The sequence below is a fragment of the Elaeis guineensis genome, chromosome 3, assembly GCF_000442705.2.
Source record: "Elaeis guineensis isolate ETL-2024a chromosome 3, EG11, whole genome shotgun sequence".
Taxonomy (NCBI): domain Eukaryota; kingdom Viridiplantae; phylum Streptophyta; class Magnoliopsida; order Arecales; family Arecaceae; genus Elaeis; species Elaeis guineensis.
In genome coordinates this window covers 60,764,588-60,786,899 of record NC_025995.2, presented here as the reverse complement: position 1 = coordinate 60,786,899, position 22,312 = coordinate 60,764,588, and positions in this window count along the sequence as shown.

Below are 22,312 nucleotides of genomic sequence, written 5' to 3'. Positions count from 1 at the left end.
AAGAGAGATGCCTGAATGTAGGACAAGAGCTTCAGCCATAAGGGAGGAGGTGGTAGTCTCTCGGCCAGCTCCAAGACTGAGATATACTATGGTGGTGAGGAGGTCTGCACAGTTGGCTTCATCATTAGTCAGGTCACGCAGAGGATCGAAGCTCGATGAAGAGTTGTACTCATCAAGGCTTCAGGGTCACCAAGGTAGAGATTATAGGGATTCTTTAGTGTCCCTATAGCCTTGGAGGTGACCACAGGTAGAGTCGGTGCGATAGATTCTAGGTTCGCTAGGACAGGAGTGGTCTTAGAATGGATGTGGGGCATAGCTTCCATGGGCTCGAGGTTCGGATTGGTGAGGATTTTGAGAAGTTTGGTTGGGGCTCTAGATACCTGAGACACAAGATGGAGTAAGGAACCAAGCAAAGGGCTTTTGCCAGCAGAGAAGTTGACTCGGCACTAGGATGAGTCAACTCGGATCAGGTCAAGCCGGCTCGAATCTCTGAGAGAGCCGACTCGAAATCTAAATAGAAAGCAATATTTCTGGCACGTTGATGGCATGGCAGTCGAGCTGACTCGAGGTTCAATCGAGCCGACTCGAGTGTGGTCAACTCAAGCTCTGACCGAGTTGACTTGAATCATAAAAATAAATATGTGGGATTTCTGTTTGGGTCTGGGATCAGGTTTTAATCCTAGAGTCTTAAGATCTGGTTTGATGAGTCTTAAGGGGACTAATTCAAGAGGTGAGTGTAAATTAGACCATGGATGTACATGATTTTGGGTGGTGCATTTAGATTAGTCCAAAGAGTTTTTCAGATTTGGATTTTGATTCATTGTATAGGCTATATATATGTAACCTATAACATTGTGGAATGAATCGAATCTTTTTCTCCCGAAACCCTCATTTTCTCTTTTCTTTCTAGTTGCATGCCATCATGGGAGGAAAGCAAACCCTAGCTGCCACCTCCAAAGGTTGAAAGAAGGGAGGCATTCGCTTCTCAAGCAAAACTCTAGTGCCACCTCTTTGTGTATAGTTTGCTGGTGTTCTCAAGTTTCCACAATCTGAAAAAATTGTACAACATTTCTCACCTCCTCAAGTCAATTTTGGACATATTTAAACATTGAATTCAATTGGAAAAAGAAGAATTTTTTGAAAAAGGAAGCAATAATAGAGTGAAAAAGAAGATAAGAACACTCAAGAGAGCATTCAAGTCAATCTTTCAACCACTCAATTCAACTGAAAAGAGCTTGAAAGCATTGATTATGTGATCTACTACCTAGAGCATCTTCTTCAAGTATTTTTAATCAAGCTTGTCTCAAGCATTCAAGGAGGAAGTCATTGCATTTAAAAGACATCTACATCAACTTTCTTGGACTTAAAGAGTTCATTTCTTAAACTTTAAATTATTATTTTTTGTAGTCTTGAGTTTTTAACAAGCTTTTTAGATATAGAAACTTGGAGATTTAGGCTGGTCTAAGTCTGTAACTAGATAATTGTATTTGACTTAATCAAAGGGGCCTTAGTTGGAATGATTTTGGTTAGTGAACCTGTTCAAAACCAACTGGATTGTTTATAATACCAATCAAAACAATTGAGCTATAATCAAGAGAACTATAATAAAATTTTCAAGGAGACTTAGAAAGCAGACATAGATGCTAGGTTTGGCACTGAACCACTATAAATTTATCATATTTATGATTGTCTGATTATCTATTTTTCGTTTTCTCACTTATCATATTTTTATTCTTACATTTTACAAGCGCACTTTTAAATTGATAGTTAGTGCACATCTATGTTTTTATTATGAAGTTTTCGAAAAATCCAATATATCCCTCTTGGGTTGCTACTTTTGGGCAACAAATGAGTCTTCTTGTCTATCTTTGATAGCTAACTGAAAAGGCATTCCTTCTTTAATACAGCACCAACATGGGCAGACATTGCGAGGAGTGGCCTCCATTGATTCTAGGTGACCTAGTCTCTAACTCTGATTGACATCGAACAGCTCAAGCTTCTCTATTCAATAAGGCTATAATTTTTTATGAGGCTGAGTTGGATGTTGCTGGTGTTTGTTGCAAGGGAGCTAAAGTTGAAATAAAACCTTGAACAAGACTTCCACTTGTTGGTGGCGGCAAAGGATGTTTTTTTCTTTAGCTTCCATAGCAAGAAAGACATGCTTAAGGTCTATTCCCCATGAATCCATGGATAGTTGCCAGCCAAGTGTGTGCACTTGAAGCCTCGAGCTTGAACTTTAACCTAATAATGGCAACTATCAAGTCGAGTGCCAATTGGATGTGGTCGATGAGTTTATTATAGGAATATTGGTCAAAGTAGTGTCTCTAAACATTGCCTCAATGACCAAAGCTCCCTTTGGGTGAACACTTATACTAAGAGTCAGAGAGGATGGTGTCAAAGTCCCTTGCCAAGGTAAATTATGTACTTATTGTGGTTCACCTAGACATTATGAGCCCGCATATGCCCAAGATCTAGGTTCACCTACTAGAAATGGGTGTGTGGCAGCCCTTTGTTTATGAAAGCATGGGATGGTTTGCTACTATGGTGTTTTTGAAGTAAAATTCAATGCAGAGATAAAATGATAATTTTAAAACTTTTTCAAAATTATGATTTTACAGCGAAAAAATATTAATCAATCTAATTAATTAACATGAATTTACCCTACACTAGGATCTAAATATGATATATAGCATGCATGCATTTAAATTTGAAATTCGAATTTAAACAATAAACACTTTACTGTAATGTGTTCAGAACACAATACCTTTGTACGGATAGTAGATCACCGCAATCTGATCACTGTTGGAAGAGTCTGATCATCGCGATGCAGCCACACAGCATGTCTGGCTTCTGCAGATCATCCACATGAAGTTTTTGATCTGATCGACTCCTCACGAGTGCTAGCTCGTTGTAGAGCCCTTTCGACGGTCGATGCTGATCGAACTCCTTCGATCAATGTCTGCCGATTTTTCGAATGCTATGGATCATCAACAGACGTGCTTGAGAGGATGATGAAGATCTTTCTAAAATTTGGTGGGCTCACGACACTCATAACTCACCTTTTCACTTTCCTAACCCCAGGCTGAAACCCTGGGAACTCACTGAAACCCTGTGCACCTTTTTTTTTCTTTTTCTCTCGAAAGGATATGGACCTTCACCTCATGTACAAGAATTCCTCACACCCAGATTTTTTCTCCAAAATTTTTCTTGCACACGCCCCACTCTTCTCCTCCTTTTAAAACAATATCAAACATCTTATCCACGTGAGAGGATAAAGATGAGTAATTGCACATTTGAATTCAAATCAAATTTTGAATTCAAATGGAAACCAATTTATTTCTATCCACTAAGGGCGTGAGAAGAGGAGGGTGTGGCTTAATTTGTGCATGAGTGATTATTGGAAATAGTATCCCAAAGTCAATCGTTAGCCTGTTGATGGTTGTGCTCATTTTTATATATGTACATGAATTATGAATTAATAAAAATTATTTTGGTATTTTTCATCACAAAATATTTCATCTTCTAATGAACTCCTATGTTGTGGTGAAGTTCTTAGGACTATTTAGACTCGACAAAGGAGAATTTATCATTTAGTCCTTAAATCTGTTCGTGACCAAATGATACGTTGTTACCAAGGACGACAACGTTTATCAAGCATAGGTTATTGTGTGCCATATAGATTGGTTGTCCTCTTAACCGATGAGTGTAGAGACACTAGTATGGCATACAGATGAGATGTAAGGGTACATCTGCACTAAACATGACCGACTCTAGAGCTATTTCTGTTGTCAAGATTTGCTTCGATGGAATATGGGTATAAATGTCCCTCCGACCTGAGACCGCCACGGTGACTTGCAAGCAACTCACTGCACTTAGACACTGGACTATCTGAATTTCTAATTCAGTGACGGAAGGCTGTTGGGTGTAGTCAAGTACTTGACTTGTCAGTGCATGTGTCAAGATGGGATTGACCACTCTATTTTAGGAGCTGTGTACAGTCGTATTTCAATTTAGCAAAACCTTGACCAGGGTAGTCTTTGTGAGGAGTCACAGGACTGTTTGAGTTGAGCATGATTCAGATGATCTAATCAGGGTGGACAGTTTAACCCTGAGTCATCCTAAACACAGAGGTCAAAAGGATGAATTATACAGTAACCATATTCATGTAGGTTCTGAGTGTTGCGATTGCGACTATTCGACCTATCTGATCATCGGGTACCATTTCTAGATGGTCACTTCGATTAGTACAGGAATTGATTCCTGTGCTACCGGCTTAGGTTCGAACCTGCAAGGTCACACACATTAGAGATTCCTATCTGATCTGATGGCTGATGAAGAGTCCTAATACTCGTGGACTATGAGTCCTACGTGTCTGAGACTTTGTGATCGAGAATCAGGATTTTTTAATCACGAGTCCTACATCTGCACTGAACGTGACCGACTCTGAAGCTATTTCTGCTGTCAAGATTTGCTCCGATGGAATATGGGTATAAATGTCCCTCTGACCTGAGACCGCCATGGTGACTTGCAAGCAACTCACTGCACTTAGGCACTGGACTACCTGAATTTCTAATTCAGTGACGGAAGGTTGCTGGATGTAGTCAAGTACTTGACTTGTCGGTGCGTGTGTCAAGATGGGATTGACCACTCCAGTTTAGGAGCTGTGTACAGTCGTATTTCAATTTAGCAAAATCTTGGCCAGGGTAGTCTTTGTGAGGAGTCACAGGACTGTTTGAGTTGAGCACGATTCGGATGATCTAATCAGGATGGACAGTTTAACCCTGAGTCGTCCTAAACACAGAGGTCAAAAGGATAAATTATACAGTAACCATATTCACGTAGGTTCTGAGTGTTGTGATTGCGACTATTCAACCTATCCGGTTGTCGGATACCATTGCTAGATGGTCACTTCGATTAGTACAGGAATTGGTTCCTGTGCTACCGGCTTAGGTTCGAACCTGCGGGGTCACACACATTAGTGGTTCCTATCTGATCTGATGGCTGATGAAGAGTCCTAATGCTCATGGACTATGAGTCCTATGTGTCTGAGACTCTGTGATCGAGAATCAGGATTCTCTGATCATGAGTCCCACACATTTTGGATATCGGGGTCAAGAGTCCCACTGGTTTGGGACTCTTCGATCAGGGTTACATATCGATGAATTATGATGTTCGATTACCCATCAGATTTGGATTCAATATTTATGAGAGATTTAATTAGTGATTTGATCACTAATTAACTCAATTTGATTGAATAATTATTTTTGAATCAAGTCCAATTGAATTGGATTCAGTTGGGTTTGACCCGATTAGGTTAAGAGTTGACCTAATCGTCGAGATGGTTTGGTCCCTGATTTGATCAGGGGTTGGGCTTAATCAATTCCTGATTTGATTAAGATTTTATTGAGCCTAATTAAGCCTAATTAAGTTAGATTTAAATTAGTCTAATTGGGCATAACTTATTTGGTTCAATTAGGTTGGTTTAAATAATGAAACCACCTTGGCCCATTCTCCCTACACCACCTCACTTCCACTGCGTCCATTTGAATTCACGAGAAGGAAGTTCTCATGAATTTTTCCTCACGCAAAGCCCTCCTCATGCCCTACTTTAATGCACCAAATGAGTGGATAAGGATTGTTGGGTGTAAAATTACCCCCCCAGCCGAAGTTCGGGTCGAGAGTGATCCTTCCGGGACTCTGCCTGCGTCCGACCTTGAGCGATATATTTCCGAACCTCTCCGACGGTTGAGCTTCCGCAAAATTCTCAAGTTCTGCTAACAGATAAACTCCCACAGCTTCTTCCGTAAGTGTCGACCAGATTCTCCCAACGGACGAACCCCTGCTGCATCTCCCGGACTTCTCCAATGATGAGCTTCTTCAGTCGTCTATCAGGCTGCTCCAAATGCTCTCGAGATTCTACTGTCGACCGACCTCCTACAAGGGTCAACCGTTCTCCAGACCTCTTTCAAATTTTTTTTCCCAACAGGGTTCGATCGACTCCAATCTAAATTTCTTCCAAAACTTCGTCAGTTCGTCGGTGGCCGAGCTTTCCCAACAGCAGATCTCCACGATTGATTTCTACTGTAAGCCTCCACCCAAGCTTCTATTGTGAACGAATTCTCTCCGAACTCCTATTGCAGGCAGACAGGCTTCGACCGAGCTTCCTCTACAAATGAGCCCCATCTGGACTTCTACGGGAATCGAACTCCGACTGAACTTCTGTAGCAGACAGATTCAGGAGGAACCCCTACGACACACGGACTCCAGCAGCCGGACCCCTCCAGCGGGCGAAACTCTCCAGCGCCATCCGACATCCACTGCCGGTCGACCTTCTACCGGATTCTACATGAAACTGAACTTCATCCACAGAAAGCCCCTGACTGAGCTTCTACAGCAGATGACCTTTACCTGCAACACCAGCACCCAAGGCACCCAACGGTAGAAGGCTCGTTAGTAATGTCCGAGCTCCTCTTAGATGGAGAACCACCTCTCTCCACCAGACACCCCAACCAAGCTTCAACTGGCAGGCCTGGACTCCCTGCCAGGTCACAGTAATGGCCACGACTCTGCTCCACCTCCTGTAACGGATCCCACGCGGCTCCATCATGCTCTGGCGAGTCACGACAATGGACATCACCCCACTCTCCACAACAGGCTCCACGTGGCAGGCCACGACTCCACTCCACTACTCTCCGTAACAAACTCCACATGGTCCCGAACGGTCCACTACCAGGCGACTGCAGACATCACTGTCAATCTGTGACACCCTCCGCCTATAAAAAGGGACCCCGCAGATACGTTATTTTCTTAAGCTCTAATCTCTATCTAAAAACTCTGTTAAAAATTTCCGTTTGAGCACTCCATTCTTGTTGAGGTAAAGAACTGACTTGAGCATCGGAGGGTCTTGCCGGAGCATCCCCAACTCCGGTTTAGATTTTCTTTGCAGGTCCCGATGGCGACCGCGACTCCCTCGACTCCAGTTTCTCCGACGCCGGCGGATTTTTGCATCAACAGGATTGGCACTAGAGGAAGGGTCTGTGTCTTCGCAGTACCCTTGTTCTTAAAGGAGCACTTAATGGGACCGCCTTCGGTGATCTTCTCCAACATCTCCTCCTCCTCCGGTTGCCTGCCTGATCTCCACCTGATACCTCCCCGAAGGGCATCTACCAGGTGATCAACAGCCTCCGCGGCCAGATCTCAGCAAGCTCTGCAAGTCCTGGCCTCATCTCCAGATTCTCCGGCTCCTCTCCCTCCGACGACGGCAGTCGGCCTGGAGCAGCCCGAAAATCGGCCTATGGTCGGCCTCACCAACACCATCTCAGGGGAATCCCTGCAGGGAACAATCGGTGTATTGGCCGGACCTCCCAAGCGACAAAGGATTGAGGAATCCATAACCTTGACCGAGGAGGATGCTCGGGGAGTTCAATTTCCTCATAACGATGTGGTCGTAGTTTCTTTAAAAATAGCTAATTACGATGTGCGCCGCATTCTTATCGATAATGAAAGTGTTATGATCCAGGTGGTGTGCCCAAGGCCCAGGAGACCAAGGCTAAGGCCAAGGTCCATCATTCATGAGGGCTTCATGGAGACTCTAGGGCTAGTTGGGCCCTAGATTGAAAGGCTGTGGGCCTTTCGGGTTCTTGAGGTCTAGGTTATGTGGGCCTCAAGGGACCAACTCTTTATGGACCAGATCTAGGCCCAGGATAGATGAGATTAGGTTGAGTCATAGGTGTACATGGGCTTGGGTTAACCTAATCTCCCATAGAGTTGGTCAAGGGAGTTTTGGGTTTGGATCACTTGACCCGGTGTTTATATATACATGTACTGTGTATAGGTTAGATTAAGCCAAGGAATACAAGAAACCATTTCTCTCTAGTCTCTCTCTCTCTTCTCCCTCTCTCTTCAGCCATTCTCCATGCCCCAGGAGCAAGAAACCCTAGGGTTTCTTGCCACCAGTCCATAAAAGGAAAGAGAAGAAGGGGAGGCGCTAGCCCCTTCCCCCTTGCAGCCATCTACCAGATCTGCTCTCCCCCTCTTGCAGGTGTCCAAACACCAGGTCCAGGATCTGGAATCTCTTGAGAAGAGGTTGGTACAAGTCTCTCTCAAATCTGGAGTTGATCTGAGGTCGTTTGAGGTGCGGGTGAGATCTCCATCAACAGATCTACAAGAAAGGCTGCAGCAGGACTGATCTGCGTGGTCTATCTCCATCTATCTTCTTCCCTATCTAGAATATCTCGATTTGAGATCTACAAATTGAAGGACCTCGGTCCAGATCTGATCTAGTTGGGTACCAGATCTTGGATTTTTTAGAGGTAGTTTCAAAGGCGTTCTTCTTCTGGAATGAAAGGCTGACGAAGAAGACAGCAACCAGGCTGATTTCATTAAGGGCCTTGGATCGTGTCCAGAAGTCTCCAGATTTATTTGTTGCTAGTTCTGCTGCACCAAAGGTCCGTGGGAGGAGCCAGGATCATGCTCCAATAGTTGGTATTAGAGCCAGGTTGGTGAGGAAGCGGTTCCAAGCACGAGAAGTTGAAGATCCCAAGTGCTGAAAATTTTTAGCAAGGTACCATCAAGGTATATTCTACACTTTTTGATTTTATATTGCTTGTTTGGCTTGGATCCAGTCATGGACAGTAATATGAAGGTCGAGTTCAAGAAGTTTGATGGCAAGAAAAATTTTTTCATATGGAAAATCCGGATGGAGGATCTTCTGGTGCAAGCAGATCTGGATCAGGCTTTGGATAAGAAGTCTGAGGGAATGACAGATAGACAGTGGGCATCGTTGGAGAAGAAAGCATGCTCGGTGATCAGAGGATGTTTGGCAGATGCGGCGTTATATTCGGTGCTGGAAGAAAAGACCCCGAAGGACCTTTGGTCGAAGTTGCACACCATGTACATGGGGAAGAATATGTGCAACAAGCTGATGTTGAAGAAGAGGTTGTACAGTGTTCGGATGCAGGAGGGATTTGATGTGATTGGCCACATTCAGAGGTTCGACCAGTTGTGCACGGAGTTGATGAATATCGGGGTGAAGCTAGATGAGGAGGACAAGTCTCTATTGCTTCTATGTTCGCTGCCCGGATCATATGATTCTTTGGTGACTACACTGCTCTACGGCAAGGAGACTCTGGAGTATGAGGACATGGTCTCGGTGCTGAGGTCGAATGAGCAGAGGAAAAAGTTGACCAGAGATCGGGCTCCCCAGGAGGGTTTGGCAGTAGGGGAGAGGACAGGTAGAGGCAGAGACAGAAGCAAGTCCAGGGGGCGGTCCAAGTCCAGGAAGGAAAAGAAAGAGGTAAAATGCTTCAAGTGCAACGAGTTTGGACACTTCAAGCGAGAATGTCCACTATGGAAGAGCAAGAAGGGAGAAAGAAGTGGCTCAGAATCAGTGAGTGCAATTGCTGGACAGCAGGTGGAGGATGATCTACTTGTGGTATCAGATGGTCACAGGCATTACACAGAGGAGTGGACACTAGACTCTGCATGCTCACATCACTACACACCACACAGGTCTTGGATTGTGACATACACCAAGACAGATGAGGGATCAGTGACTCTAGGCGACAATCATCCTTGCAAGGTGGCTGGGATAGGGACAGTCAGGGTGAGGATGTTTGATGGGATTGTGAGGATATTGATAAATATAAAGCACATCCCGGAGCTGGAAAAGAATCTGGTATCACTAGGCTACTTGGAGCGTAGTGGATACAGCTTCAGCAGTAGGGCTAGAAGCGGAGTACTGAACATCTCCAATGGAGCTATGGTAGTGATGAGAGGCAGGAGGTTAAACAATAACCTCTATCGCATGGAGGGATCTGTGGTGACCGGAGAGTCTGATGCAGCAGCTGCAGCACAGGACCAGGAGGGGACTTACAGGATGTGGCACTACCGCCTAGGCTACATGGGTGACAGGGGGCTGAGGGAGTTGAGCAGGAGAGGACTCATCTCTAATCTGGAGGATGGAGCTACAGGGGAGATCTGTGAGCCTTGCCAGATGGGAAAGCAGAGGAGAGTTCAGTTCAACATCAGTACAGCCCACAGTGCAGCCCTTCTGGAGTTAGTACACATGGATGTGTGGGGACCAGCCCCAGTTTTAGCTAGGAATGGGGCCAGATACTTCATGACCCTGATTGATGATTTCTCAAGGAAGCTCTGAATTTACTTCATGAGAGAGAAGTCAGAGGTCTTCACCAAGTTCAAGATCTGGAGAGCTGAGGTGGAGAAAAAGCAGGGGAGGAGCATGAAGTGTCTGAGATCAGACAATGGCGGGGAGTACACCAGCAGAGAGTTTCAGGACTACTGTGAGGAGTGTGAGATCAGGAGACACTTCTCAGTTAAGGGGACTCCACAGCAGAATGGGGTGGCTGAGAGGATGAATAGAATACTTTTGAAAAAGGCACGATGCATGAGGCTGCAGGCAGGGCTTCCAAAGGAGTTCTGGGTTGACACAGTTGACGCAGTGGGTTACTTGGTCAATCGGTCACCTCACACCAGGTTGGATGGCAGGCTTCCAGAGGAGGTGTGGTTTGGGAGGATAGTTGGGCTGGGCCATCTATGGGTATTTGGGTGCACGATCTATGTGCACATTGGAGCTGGTAAGCAGAGCAAGCTAGACGTCAGATCACGCAAGGCGGTGTTTCTAGGCTATCCACGAGGAGTTAAGGGATACAGGCTGTGGGATCCCTTGGAAAAGAAGGTCATCATTAGTCGGGATGTGACTTTTGATGAGGAGTCAATCCTACGGAGGCGAGTAGGCATGGAGGAGCAGCAGGAGCAGGAGGAGGTCCAGCAGGGCGCTGCTGGACAGCTTACCTCTTTGATTTTGCCTCTTGCAGGTACTACGGGAGGACATGACATTCAGGTGGAGAACCTACCTAAGGTGTCTCCACAGGTGGAGAGGACTCGGACAGATGATCGAGCTGGAGAGGTCCATCAGGAGCGAGCTGGATCGAGGACTGATATCGGTGTTGCCCTACACAAGTCCAAGAGGACCATCAGGCAACCGGACTGATATGGCTTCAAGGAGATGCTGTCATATGCCCTGGTGATAGCGAATGGAGATCCATATATGTATCAGGAGGCTATTGAGAGCCAGGACAGAGAGCGGTGGGTCCAGGTAATGTTCGAGGAGATGCAGTCTCTCCACCAGAACCAAACATGGCGATTGATGCAGTTGCCACAGGGGAAGAGGCCCATTGGCTGCAAATGGGTCTACAGTCGTAAGGACAGAGTGGAGCTGGTTGAGGCCTTGGGACACCAAGGTGGAGATTGTTATAATCCAGGTGGTGTGCCCAAGGCTCAGGGGACCAAGGCTAAGGCCAAGGTCCATCATTCATGAGGGCTTCATGGAGACTCTAGGGCTAGTTGGGCCCTAGGTTGAAAGGCTGTGGGCCTTTCGAGTTCTTGAGGTCTAGGTTATGTGGGCCTCAAGGGACCAACTCTTTATGGACCAAGTCTAGGCCCAGGATAGATGAGATTAGGTCAAGTCATGGGTGTACATGGACTTGGGTTAACCTAATCTCCCATAGAGTTGGTCAAGGAAGTTTTGGGTTTGGGTCACTTGACCCGGTGTTTATATATACATGTACTGTGTATAGGTTGGATTAAGCCAAGGAATACAAGAAACCATTTCTCCCTAGTCTCTCTCTCTCTTCTCCCTCTCTCTCCAGCCATTCTCCATGCCCCAGGAGCAAGAAACCCTAGGTTTCTTGCCACCAGTCCATAAAAGGAAAGAGAAGAAGGGGAGGCGCTAGCCCCTTCCCCCTTGCAGCCGCCTACCAGATCTGCTCTCCCCCTCTTGCAGGTGCCCAAACACTAAGTCTAGGATCTGAAATCTCTTGAGAAGAGGTTGGTACAAGTCCCTCTCAGATCTGGAGTTGATCTGAGGTCATTTGAGGTGCGGGTGAGATCTCCATCAGCAGATCTACAAGAAATGCTGCAGCAGGATAGATCTGCGAAGTCTGTCTCCATCTATCTTCTTCCCTATCTAGAATTCCCCAATTTGAGATCTACGAATTGGAGGACCTCAGTCCAGGTCTGACCTGGTTGAGATCTTGGATTTTTTAGAGGTGGTTTCAAAGGTGTTCTTCATCTGGAACGAAAGGCTGACGAAGAAGATAGCAACCAGACTGATTTCGTCAAGGGCCTTGGATCGTGTCCAGAAGTCTCCAGATTTATTCGTTGTTGGTTCCGCTGCACCAAAGGTCCGTGGAGGAGCCAGGATCATGCTCCAATAGGAAATTTAGCCGACATTTTATTCTATGATGCATTCTCGAAAATGTCCATTCCGGATGATCATTTGGGACCGGTGAACTCCCCATTGGTAGGGTTCATAGGTGATACCATGCCCGTGGAAGGAATGATAACCCTGACTGTGGTTGCAGGTCAATTTTCGAAACAGTCCAGGGTGCGAGTGGACTTCCTGGTGCTAAAGGTGCCGTCCACCTATAATGCGATACTCGGCCGGCCCGGCTTTAACGCCCTCCGAGCTGTGGTGTCGACCTACCATTTAAAGTTGAAGTTTCCTGCAGGCCAGGGGGTCGGAGAGGTCAAAGGGGATCAAGCCTTGGCGAGACACTGCTACAGCATAGCCTTGCAAAGAGGCGACCGATCTGACCTCTGTCCGGTCGATGGATTGGACGCCCGCGACGACCTCGCTGAGGAAAGGGGTGGGCCAATTGAAGTTCTTGTTTCGATTCCTTTGAATGATGGGAATAAAGAGCACGTGGTGAAGATCGACTCCAACTTGGGGGAAGAGGTGCGGACACAACTCATTGATTTTCTACAAAAGAATGTAGATGTTTTCGCTTGGGTTCCAGCAGACATGCCGGGGATTGACGCAGAGGTCATGGAACATCGTCTGGCCGTTGATCCAAGGCATCGACCGACGAAAGAAAAAATTCGAGGTCATGCACCGAAAAAGCAAAAGGCGATAGCCGAGGAAGTGGATAAACTCCTGAAGGCCAGATTCATTAGAGAAGTCAATTATCCTGACATGATTTCCAACGTTGTCCTCGTCAAAAAGGCAAACGACAAGTGGAGGATGTGCATAGACTTCAAAAAGTTGAATAAAGCCTGTCCAAAGGACAGCTACCCTCTGCCCAGAATCGATCAACTGGTGGATGCAACCTCGGGCCACGAGCTTCTCACCTTCATGGATACATTCTCTGGCTATAATCAAATCATAATGGCACCAGAAGATGAGGAAAAGACTGCTTTCATTACTAACCGTGGGCTTTACTGTTACAGGGTCATGCCTTTCGGCCTCAAAAATGCAGGTGCGACTTATCAGCGGCTGGTGAACAAAATCTTCAAAGAACAGATCGACCGCAACATGGAGGTCTACGTGGATGATATGCTCGTGAAAAGTAAATCTTCAACGAACCACATCGCCGATCTCGAGGAGACCTTCGATGCCCTCCGGCAATGTAAGATGAAGCTGAACCCAACTAAGTGTGCTTTCGGAGTGATCTCGGAGAAATTCCTGGGCTTCATGGTATCGGGGCGCGGGATTGAAGCCAATCCGGAGAAGATTTGTGCCATCCAGGAGATGGCCGCCCCGAAGTCGGTAAAAGAGGTCCAGCACCTCACAGGAAGAGTGGCAGCCCTGAATCGCTTCGTTGCAAGGTCGGCCGAACGGTGCTTATCCTTCTTCCAAACCCTCAAGCGGCCAAAGAACTTCTGTTGGACCACTGAGTGTCAACAGACGTTCGAAGAACTAAAGAACTACCTCGGCTCACCTTCGTTATTGGTGAAGCCCGAGCCTGAGGAGGAGTTATTCTTGTACCTGGTGGTCTCCCCTATGGCTCTCGCAGCAGTTCTTGTCAAGGAAGAGACAAAAATTCAACGGTCGATCTACTACATCAGTCACGCATTGAGAGATGCCGAAACCAGGTATACTAAATTAGAGAAACTAACTTACGCCCTGTTGATTGCAGCCCGAAGGCTCCGACCTTACTTTCAAGGGCACACCGTAACGTTGCTCACCGACCAGCTGATTAAAGCGGTTCTACACCGGGCGGATGCTTCCGGGAGGATAGCGAAATGGGCGATCGAGCTCACGGAATTCGACATCAACTATCAACCTAGGCCGACAGTAAAAGCCCAGATATTGGCAGACTTTATAGTGGAATGCACTATCCCGGAGGAGGTCGAACCTGAGCAAGGTGAAACTGATGGCCTGAAGTCCCGACCGAACTCCTCTGAAGAAGAAACAGACCCCCCTGATTGCTTTTGGGCCCTCCATGTGGACGGATCCTCCAACATGTCGGGCACAGGCACGGGCCTGATCTTGAGCAGTCCGGAGGGGATCATCGTGGAGTACGCACTGCACTTCGAGTTTCCTGCTACGAACAACGGAGCAGAATATGAAGCTCTGATCGCAGGATTGAGGATCGCCAAAGAATTAGGAGTAGATCGGCTCCAAGTTTACAGCGACTCCCAAATGGTAGTGGGACAAGTCAGCGAAAACTACGAAGCACGAGAGGACAGCATGGCAAATATCTTGAAAAGGTAAAGGAGATCGTCCCTGCCTTTAGTAGCTTCAACATCAAGTAGATTCCAAGAACAAAAAATATCAGGGCCGATCTCCTCTCCAAGTTGGCTACGCTGGCTCTGGCTGAACTGCCCAAGGAAGTTCTCTTTGAAGTTCTGAAGTGCTCAAGTACGGAAGAATCGCGGCCCGTGATGAAAATTGGCCATGAACCCAGTTGGATCGACCCACTGGTAGCATATCTTAGAGACGGGGTTCTCCCTCATGATGCAAAAGAAGCTAGGAAGCTCAGAAATCAAGCCTCCCGATATATCCTTTATGAGGACAAATTGTACAAGAGGTCATACTCTTTGTCCCTTTTAAAATATCTCCGGCCTTCAGAAGCTGACTACGCCTTATGGGAGGTGCATGAAGGAATCTGTGGAAGCCATCTGGGGGCTAGATCCTTATCCCACAAGTTGCTTCGCCAAAGGTATTACTGGCCGACAATGTATCGTGACTCCATTGAATACGTCAGAAAGTGTGACCGATGTCAGAGATATGCTAACATCTAGAGACAGCCTGCCTCCGAACTTACACTCTTGAGCGCCCCATGGTCGTTCGCGCAATGGGGAATGGATATCCTTGGACCTTTTCTCGTGGCATCGGGGCAGAGGAAGTTCCTCCTAGTAGCAATTGACTATTTCACCAAGTGGGTTGAAGCCAAACCGTTGGCAAAAATCACAGAAGCTAAAGTGCAAGACTTCGTCTGGAAGTCAATCGTTTGCAGGTTCGGCCTGTCGAGAACCCTAATTACTGATAATGGGTGACAATTTGCGGGAGTGAGGTTCATTGAATTTTGCGAGGACCTAAACATCTCCCATAACTTCACATCGGTAGCCCATCCTCAGGCCAACGGTGAAGCCGAAGTGACCAACAGAACTCTTCTGTAAGAAATCTAGACAAGGCTCGAAAGAGCGAAGGAAACTTGGGCAGACAAACTTTATCATGTATTATGGGCGTACCGAACTACCCAAAGATTGCCCACGGGGGAGACCCCCTTTGCTCTAGCCTTCGGAACGGAGGCTGTTATCCCAATTGAGCTCAAACTCTCGTCAGCACGAGTCGTGGCATTCAATGAGCATCACAATTCGCAGGGTCTCAAAGCCAACCTTGACTTGTTAGAAGAAAAGCGAGAGGCAGCTCAAGTTCGGATGGCAGTCTACAGACAGAAAGTCGCTCGCTATTACAACTCCCGGGTCAAAAATAAAGTCTTTAGAGCAGGAGATCTAGTGCTTCGATGAGCCGCTGTCTCGCAACCTCAGGATCGAGGAAAGCTTGTCCCAAATTGGGAAGGCCTGTACGAAGTCAAGGAGGTAGTCCGGCCCGAAACTTACTACCTCAAGGAACTCAGAGGAGCAGACCTCCCGCGACATGGAGCTCGAAAAATTTACGAATGTATTGCCGATAACTTCACTTTAAATAAAAAGTTTTATATCCACATGTCTTCTCTCTTGGCACGAGTTTATATCAACAGGACAATCGAAACAAACCATATCGAAAACAGGAGGAGAACCTCGTCTCAACACAATCGAAGGCCCGATCCTCCTTAGATCGGATGGGGGAGAGGCCCTACCATGCCATTACGTGCCCCCACAGCCATATTAGGGACAGGAGGAGAACTTCGCCCTAACATGAGCAAAGTTGAAGGCCCGGTTACCCTTAGATCAGATGGGGGGAGAGGCCCTGCAACGCCCATATGTGCCCCCACAGTCCTGTTAGGGACAGGAGGAAAACTTCGCCCTAACATGAGCAAAGTCGAAGGCCCGATTACCCTTAGACCAGATGGGGGAGAGGCCCTGCAACGCCCATATATGTCCCCACAGTCCTGTTAGGGACAGGAGGAGAACCTCACCCTAACATGAGCAAAGTCGAAGGCTCGGTTACCCTTAGACTGGATGGGGGGAGAGGCCTTGCAACGCCCATATGTGCCCCCACAGCCCTGCTAGGGACAGGAGGAGAACCTCGCCCTAACATGAGCAAAGTCGAAGGCCCGGTTACCCTTAGACCGGATGGGGGGAGAGGTCCTGCAACGCCCATGTGTGCCCCCACAGCCCTGTTAGGAACAGAAGGAGAACCTCGTCCTAACCTGAGCTAAAATCGACCACATTAGAAATAGGGGAAGAACCTCATCCTGACACCAACTAAGGTCCGGCCATTCGATATCTGATAAGAAAAAAGAAAACCTTCTCGACGGCCCTTCTACGCTCCCGTGACTCCGTAAAAAGCTAGGGAGAACCCTCGCTTAAAAAGAGGAGGGAGATGTGAAGGAAAAGCGACAGACTACACCAGTAAAAAATGGAAGCCAAGCTATATCAAAGATACAAAGGACCTCATCTCCATGAAGAAGGAGAAAGAGAAAGAGAGACCTACGGTTATGGAACGAAAAGGAAAATCAATGCGACAACGGCTAGGAACCTTCAAACGATGTCAACGTCGAACAAATCAAAAGACATAAGCAATTCGGTAATGACGACCTAATACAAAAATGAACAAGGAACCTTCGGACAACATCGACATCGAATGAGATAAAAAATGAAAGAAGTCCGACGGACGACAATTCAACACAACGTGCGGGCAAGGTAACAAAAAATCTCCTTTTCATTCTCGATTAACAAGGTATACGTTACATGTTACAAAGCCCTGAAGGCCAAGAAAAGAAGAACAATACTACAAGACCTGAAAGGAATACATTAGAGACCGCTTCAAGCTTTCGAGTTCTCCTTCCAGTTCCATCTTTTTCAGTATTTCCCAGTACGTGTGATGAACCCATCGACTCTCGCCCCCCGCCTCGTTCTGCCCCATTGTCGAAACTCTAACCCTAGAGGAAAAAGGGGGGGATAGAACTCAAGGGGCGGCGGCGGCGACGGCAGCGGCAAAGACGACCTGCATCAGGAAGAACCGAAAGTACCCCAGAGGCCGCGGTAACGCCAGAGGCATGCACCACCACCATGTTCTCTCCGACAACTACCATCCTGGGTACTTCGACGAGGTCAGCATGCGTTACTTCCACCGCCCCCACAACAAGTTCTACTGTTTCACCGTCCGCACCAACCACCTCTGGTCCCTCGACCCCGACGACGTCAAGAAATTCGCCACAGCTTGTGACGGTAATTCTACCCCCTTGGCCGGTGTCGCCCCGTTCAACTATTTCAAAATTCTCGGGCAGGACGCACTCACTAGCTAGTTCCATTATTAAATCCTTGTTGTTGAAGAAATTCTCCCTTGAGTCCTCTTCGAAGCTGTGGGAGCCTTCAGCGGCAGCTCGACAGTCGCTGAACTTGTGGGCCACTGTTTCCCCTCTCCTACTCCTCTCGATCCGTAGCATCCCCTCGAGACCGACCTCCGGGGCAGAAGCCCCGGTGGGAGAACTCCTCGAAAGGGCTCGGAGGACTGAGGGCTCGGCGTCGTAAGGGACGTCGACGACGAGGGCCGCCCGGGCAACTCCTACGTCCGTGCTTGCAGCAAGGGAAAGAAAGAAGGAAATCCCGAAAGATCGGGAGAGATTGTGAATAAACCTTCGGAAGCTGAATAAACGAAGCAAGAAGAGGAAGGAACAATAGCGATGACAAGAGAGGTTTTGGAACCAACCTAAATTGGCCCGACGTAGGCGGGGAGCCGGCGGAGGTGGCGAAGATTGACGCAAAGAATGCTTAGGGTCGAAAAGGGTGCCGATGGGCGGCAGAACACTTGGGTAGAAGAAAGGCACTGTTTGGACTCTCAGGTGAAATGAAGTCCCTGGAGGGAAGGAGGGGTTTAAATAAGTGACAGGGCCTGGCACAGTCATGGTGGTGGATATCCCTAGGCCGACCAATGCCCGCCACGTGTCCCACTCACCGTGGCATATTGTTGACTGCTGACGGGATCATTATGGTGTGGCATTTAGGACTGCGCTCCAGCGAGAATTCCGAAAAGTCTCTTCAGATCGCCCCGATTTGAGAAGACTCCGACACGCGCACATTAAATGTCAGGATTTTTGAGGACGATCGTGCGCAAAATTCAAGGGGGCAATTTCGGCTGTAAAAACTTCTCTATACTTCCTTCATTCGAAGCTCGAACTCAGAAGTGGGGGGATTGGTGTTGGGTATAAAATACCCCCCAACCGAAGTTCAGGTCGAGAGTGACCCTCCCGGGACTTTGCCGGCGTCCGACCTTTTGCGACATATTTTCGAATCTCTCCGGCGGTTGAGCCTTCGCAACATTCCCAAGTTCTGCTGATGGATAAACTCCCACAGCTTCTTCTGCAAGTGTCGACCAGGTTCCCCCGACGGACGAACCCCTGCCGCATCTCCCGGACTTCTCCAACGATGAGCTTCTTCAGTCGTCTATCAGGCTGCTCCAAATGCTCTCGGGATTCTACTGTCGACCGACCTCCTACAAGGGTCAACCGTTCTCCGGACCTCTTCCAGATTTTTTTCCTCAACAGGGTTCGATTGACTCCAATCCAAATTTCTTCCAGAACTTCATCAGTTCATCGGTGGCCGAGCTTTCCCAATAGCAGATCTCGATTTTATGATTTGATGTAAAAAATTTGTATGAAAAGTTATTTTCAAAATCTTAACCATGTTGAGGCAAAACTTAATTAAGAATTAAGTGTTAAAGCCAATAGATCTAGAATTGTAATTTAGATCTAATGATATTGTATAAAACATAGGGCGTGGGTTAGCTCAAATCAAGTCCTTCTCTTTAATTGGGTTAGACCAAAGGTTAGAATCAAAGAATTGCTTGATCATGTAGAGAAATTGATTAAGTCTACCCAAATATTGAATTAGATTAATCAGGATTTCTCTAGTACAATAGTTATAGATGGTCAAGTTCATATCTTTGATTAGACCAAATAGATCTTGATTGTAGCTCAGTAGTTGAACCCGAATCATTAAGTTGGTCAAATTGAAACTAGTTAACCAATTGGTGTTTAAGGTAAGTTTGGCATTTCGATCGATGGTTTTTAATTCAGAGCGGCTTATCTGGTCATTTCGATAGTGTCTAAGGCAAGCTTAGCAGACCCTCCCATCAATCTCACTTACCTGGCCAATTTGGTGAACTAGTGTTTGGTTAGATCGCTAAGTGATTCGAGTTAGCCCATGCCATTAAGGTTGATCAGTATGACTGATCTAGGTACCAGTTCAATCAGATGACCTATCCCGATTCAGTGACTTGATGAAGTCAGTGAGAGAATTATGGTCTACTGATTGATTTTTTCTTCTCTCTTCTTCTCTAAGCTGACTAAATTCTTTAAATTATCAGGTCTCTAAAATGAGCTAGTTATGGTGATAACTAGATCATAGCCTCCCATTAAGGTGAGTGGTAATAGGTTCATTATTCATGATTGACATTACAGGTGCCATCCATTTGGTGTTCACTTTGAATAATGGAATTATCATTCATCATATGATGACTCTGTTAAACTATCTGATGATGGTTGGGTTGACTGAGCCATCCTCAAATCTGATCACTCATTAGGTAGAATTACTGAGTAGATTCGTGTTAATGGTTTGACCTAACCGAAACTTTCAGTGGAGGCCCATCACCTTTAAAAATGAAATCTAGGACTAAATTAAATATTAGAAGTTGTTTGGAGAAATAATTAGTTGAGAACCTATCCATAGATGCATATGGGTTGATCGAGCCATCCTCGGGCCTATATATAGTCTGTGTGGATTCTAGTACCCATTAAGAAATTAAGGTAATTTCTTGAATCAGAGGTAGAGGCTACCAATTCATATGAAATAGTGGGAGGACCTTTAGACTAAAATTCAAATCTTTAGAATTAATAAATTTATATACTAATTAGGTTTTGTATTTTCTTTGTGTGTGCAGATATGGCCTCAAACTTATCGCTCCGATCACTGTTGGATAGTGAGAAGCTTACCGAACTGAATTTTGATAATTGGTATCGAAAGTTAAAGATAGTCCTGGAGCATGAGAGGATCCTTTATGTGATAATGGATTCGGCACCTGAGGAGCCCGCTCCCAATGCTTGAGGCATGATCTGAGATATTTGTTTGAAGTGGCTCATTGACCGCACCATGATTTGTTGCATTATGCAGGCCTCTATGAACAACAAGTTCAGTTAAAACTTTGAAGAGGCTCAACTAGAGGAAATGCTTCAAATGTTGAGGAATTTCTTTGGTACTCCTGATGATGTTGAGTGGTACAAAATTAGTTGCACCATTTTCAATGTTCGAAAGAGGGAGGGTGCATCTGTTATCGATCACGTATTGTACATGATCGAGCAAATTGAAAAACGAAGCAAACTCAACTTTTTTTTGCACGAACAGTGGAGGAAGGATGCGATCTTGAACTCCCTACCCAAATTCTATCTATCATTCCTCAGTTATTTCAGAATGTCGAAGCCTATAGTCAACTATCTTGATTTATTAGGATTGCTACAGACTTTTGAGAAAGATCACCAGCTTCACAAGGAGATGATGAATTTAGTGGGAGGATCTTCTTCAGTAGTCATCGTCTCTTTAAGAAAGAAGAAAAGAAGAATAAAAAAGTGCCTGGTGCTGGAAGTCAGTCCCAGAAACTCAAGTTTAAGGCTAATCAAAGTCAGGCAGAGTGTTTCTTTTACTCAGGGTCACTAGAAGAGAAATTATCCTCAGTATATCACTTTTCTTGATCCAAACAGACCAAAGAAGAAGCAGCAATCGATTTCTGGATAAGGTACTTATGTGATAATATCTTATAACTTTTTTCTTTTTGATACAATGATCTGGATATTGGATATCGATAGCCCTATTCACATTTGCAATTCATTGTATGGTCTTCAGGTCATTAAGAGATTTGAAGATGGTGAGAGATTCCAGAACGTTGGAGATGGAAGATCAGTTTCAGTTCTAGCCTTAGGAATTATCAAGCTTGTATTCGAGTCTCATTATATTGTTCTTGATGAGTGTCATTACTGTCTTAGTTTTCTTTTAAATATTATTTCTATAGGCCTCTTGGCCAATTCCAATTATGAAATATCAATAAAGAAAAATTTTTACAATGGTGTTACAATTTTATGTGGATAGATGAACAATGGTATTTATGTTGTATCTAGGCCTAATGTAATGTACATTTTAAATAAACATCCTAGAATAGATAATGTCACGAAGGCCTACCTTTGGTATTGTAGGTTGGGTGATATCAATAAGAATAGGATGAAGAGGTTAGCTCAGGAAGAAATTTTTGATAAAGATGATTATAAATCGTTACCTACCTGTGAGTCTTATTTGCTTGAAAAGATGATCAAGTTACCTTTTACTGAAAAAGATGAATGAGCCAATGATGTATTGGGTCTGATACATACTGATGTATGTAGACCCATGAGCACATGTGCTAGAGGAGGGTCTAGCTATTTTATTATATTCACAGACGATCTATCTAGGTATGGATACATCTACTTGATGAAACACAAGTCCGAATCATTTGAAATGTTCAAACAATTTCGTAATGAAGTAGAGAAATAAACTGAAAAAAATATTAAAACTCTTCAATCTGATTGAGGAGATGAATACCTCTCCAATGAATTTCTGATATATCTAGGAGAGAATGGGATTCTCTCCCAATAGACTCCTTCAGGGATACCACAGCATAATGGCATCTCGAAAAGGAGGAATCGAACCTTGTTGGATATAGTTCAGTCCATAATGGGGTTTGCAACTCTGCTGATCTTCTTTTAGGGATATGCACTTGAAACAGCCTGTCTTGTGTTCAATAGTGTACCGAGCAAGTCAGTTAGTAAGACACTAATGAGATATGATTAGGGCGTATGCCGAACCTCTCTTACTCTAG